General features: G+C 42.3%; 1 pseudogene; it reads left to right on the plus strand.

Annotated features, from left to right (window-relative positions):
- Positions 1 to 954: 954 nt before the first annotated feature.
- On the plus strand, positions 955 to 2,866 carry LOC114636625 (annotated as a pseudogene).
- Positions 2,867 to 3,429: the final 563 nt, after the last annotated feature.

Genomic DNA, 3,429 nt, shown 5'->3' on the forward strand with positions numbered 1-3,429 from the left:
TACAATGACATAATTTAGAAGCTGGGATAGACACTCCACTGCACTTGGACTAGAAAATACACTCACCAGACTTTCAGAAGAAAATACTGCCAGAACTTTATTTTTATGAACATAAAAATAAAATGGATTTAACCTTTATATGACATTGTGGCTTTTTCTCCTGTGGGTTAGGTACCTACACAAAGCAGGCATATTCATAAAAATGTAGCTGATATTCCTTATGTAATTTGTAAGAACATATGCTGAATGTCCCTGAATTTCCTTTAGACAGGAACAGTTCTAGGTTAATATTTTTGTATATGGTTTCTACAGGTTTTCTATTCCTTTTTTTGGATATTTCACCTATTGTCATCCCAGTTGGATCCTGGGAGCCTGTTGCTTTCCTGGTATCTGTGACTTGTTGTATTATGTAAGTTTTCTAAGGTATTTATTTATTTATTTATTTATTTATTTTGCCCTAAGGTTGATTCTTGTTTTTGAATTTCTGTGAAAATTATAGACAGTAATACGTGGTTCAGTTGTATCTAGGTAAAGAGGTCATCCACAATTAGAGGATTTGTCTAAAATGCATAACCCAACTTCCTACCATTTTCAGATGACTAAAACCTGAATAATCCAATAGCAAATTTCTTCTGGCAGGAATTATATATAAGATCATATGGATTATTCTTTAACTTATATTGCTACAATAAGCTCCTTTAACAGCAAAAAGGTATTTCCACTAGTGTTCTAGTGGCTTTTAAGATGCAGCCACTACCACTTTTATCTGGGAATGTGATTTCCAAAATGATGGTGCCATGATAAACATAAGTGCATATGCAGCTAATTGTGTGTGTGTGGGTTTGTGTGTTAATATCAGAATGTCAGTCTGTTGTAGTCTGTTTCTGCAAGATAGACTTGTAATCTAGGAGGAGACACTCTGTATGTTGAAAAGTATGCTCTCTAATTACAAAGGGAGATAGGCAAGGACAGCTCTCATCTGATGAATGGTCCTATATCACAAGCCACTTCTCAAACAAGTTCCCTTCCAGCTTTGACTCAGGTCCCAACAACTAAGGTTTCAGATCTAAACCCTAATGCAAAAGTATGGGGGACTCATATGTTCCACTTGGATGCAAGTAGTGCTGCTGTTGGTGTGAATGCTGCGTGGGAAGAGGCTCCTGGTCATCCTACAGACTGCGGCCAGCAGGGATTGGATGCCAATGGTAATGGTGACAAAAGTCGTGAGAATGCAGTGCTCCAGGACACACAGGAGGCTGAGCAGACAGACATGAGCACTCTGGCTCTGGACCATTCAGAATATGAACCGCTGCCTGAGAACGAAACAGGAGGAAATGAGTCTCAACCAGAAAGCCAGGAAGACCCTCGGGAAGTACTTTAAAAAATATTGGAATTCTGTTTAACTAGGGAGAATCTTGCTAGAGACATGTACCTTATATCCCAGATGGACAGTGATCAGTATGTTCCAATGACAAAGGTAGCTAACCTTGACCATATCAAGAAACTCAGTACTGATGTGGATTTGATTGTGGAAGTGCTAAGATCTTTACCTTTAGTCCAAGTGGATGAGAAGGGAGAGAAAGTAAGGCCAAATCAAAACCGGTGCATAGTAATATGGCTTGAAATATTGGAATCTACCCCTTTGGAAGAAGTAGAAGCACTATTTAAAGGAGATAATTTAACAACATTTATAAACTGTGAGTTTGCCTATAATGATAATTGGTTAATTACCTTTGAAACAGAAGCTGATGCACAGCAGGCTTACAAATACCTTCGAGAAGAAGTCAGAACTTTCCAAGGAAAGCCAATTAAGGCGCGGATAAAAGCAAAGGCAATAGCCATAAACACATTTTTGCCAAAGAATGGATTTCGACCTCTGGACAGGAACCTTTACACACAGCAGTGTTATGCTACATCATTTTCCTTACCTCCAGTGTATAGCCTCCAGCAGCACTTCCCTCTGTACAGCCTGATCATCCCCCAGACATGGTCAGCAACAAATAGTTATTTTGATCCACCTTTGGTAACTCCTTTTCCAAGTACTGGATTTATAAATGGGTTTACATCACCGACTTTCAAACCTGCCACATCTCCTCTGACATCACTCAGACAATACGCTCCCAGAAGCAGGGATAATTCCTTTGGCTACAGTAAGAAAAGAGAAGAGAAGTTTACAAGCAGTCAGACGCAGTCTCCAACACCACCAAAGCATCCATCACCGAGTTTCGAACTGGGGCTGTCCAATTTCCTCCCATGACCTGGAGATGCAGGCAATTTGAAGACAGAGGACTTATTTGAAAACAGGCTTTCCAGCTTGATCATAGGATCTTCAAAAGAAAGAAAGCTCAGCACAGATGCAAGTACAAACACTGTTCCTGTAGTGGGACCCAGAGAGCCCTCCATGCCAGCGCCCTTTGCTGTGTCAGCAGCGTTTGAATGTTTCCCTTCCCCGGCCCATTTACCCGAGGACCCCAAGATGGCAGAAAAGCCGAAGGACACTCACAGTGTGGACAGACTCCCTTCTACTCCTACTACAACTGCATGTAAATCCCTGCAGGTGAATGGAGCAGCAACAGAATTGCAAAAGCCCAGGTATGCAGAGATCTGTCAGAGGAGGAGTAAAGAGCCTGCTTCCTCCTCCCCAGTGCAACCCTCAAAAGAACAAAAGCCAAACACTGTTGCCTGTGCAAAGGAGGATAAGAAGCTTGCTGAGCCTGTGGAGAGATACAGAGAGCCCTCTGCCCTCAAGTCCACTCCTGGAGTCCCCAAAGATCAGAGGAGGCAGCCTGGGCGCTGATCCTCTCCTCCAGCTGCCTGCAAGTGCCTGAACAAGGAACATAACACTCCTCCCAAGACTCCTCTTTGAAAGCTGGATGCCTGGGAGTGGTCTGGAAGAGCTGTATTCACCGAAGGAAGCTCTCCCACTCAGTACAGAATGAGCTGCTGGTTAGGAGCTTGCAGTGTCTGTGGGGCCCATGGGATACCTGCAAGTTACTTCATTCTGTGAGTCCGAATTTCCCCCTCTTGGAAAAAAATCTATTTTTCAGGATTTAATTATATAACATAAACCTTATTTTAGGTTGGTGCTTAACTGGAGGTGATACAGAAGTCTGATGTTTTTCAGGATATAAAATGTATTTATCTGAACAAATGGATATTTTTTATTAAGCCTCCACTTAGCTCTGAATGCAAACCTATAATGAGTTTTTCTAAATTAAGGGAACTCTGCTACTTAGGTTTGTTTTTTTGTTTGTTTGTTTGTTTTTGCTTTTTTAATAGCTGGTCTGCAAGGTCGCATGGGTAGGGTGTCCCACCAGATGGATGGGGGCTGATGGCACTGGCAGGAACAGCCTGGGCCTCACAGAGCAAGGGACTGGCAGTGTCAGTGCACTGAGAAACTGGCATAGGAGCCGTGTGTTCATCTAAACC

Source organism: Grammomys surdaster, unplaced genomic scaffold, assembly GCF_004785775.1.
Source record: "Grammomys surdaster isolate TR1022 unplaced genomic scaffold, NIH_TR_1.0 124683, whole genome shotgun sequence".
Lineage (NCBI taxonomy): Eukaryota > Metazoa > Chordata > Mammalia > Rodentia > Muridae > Grammomys > Grammomys surdaster.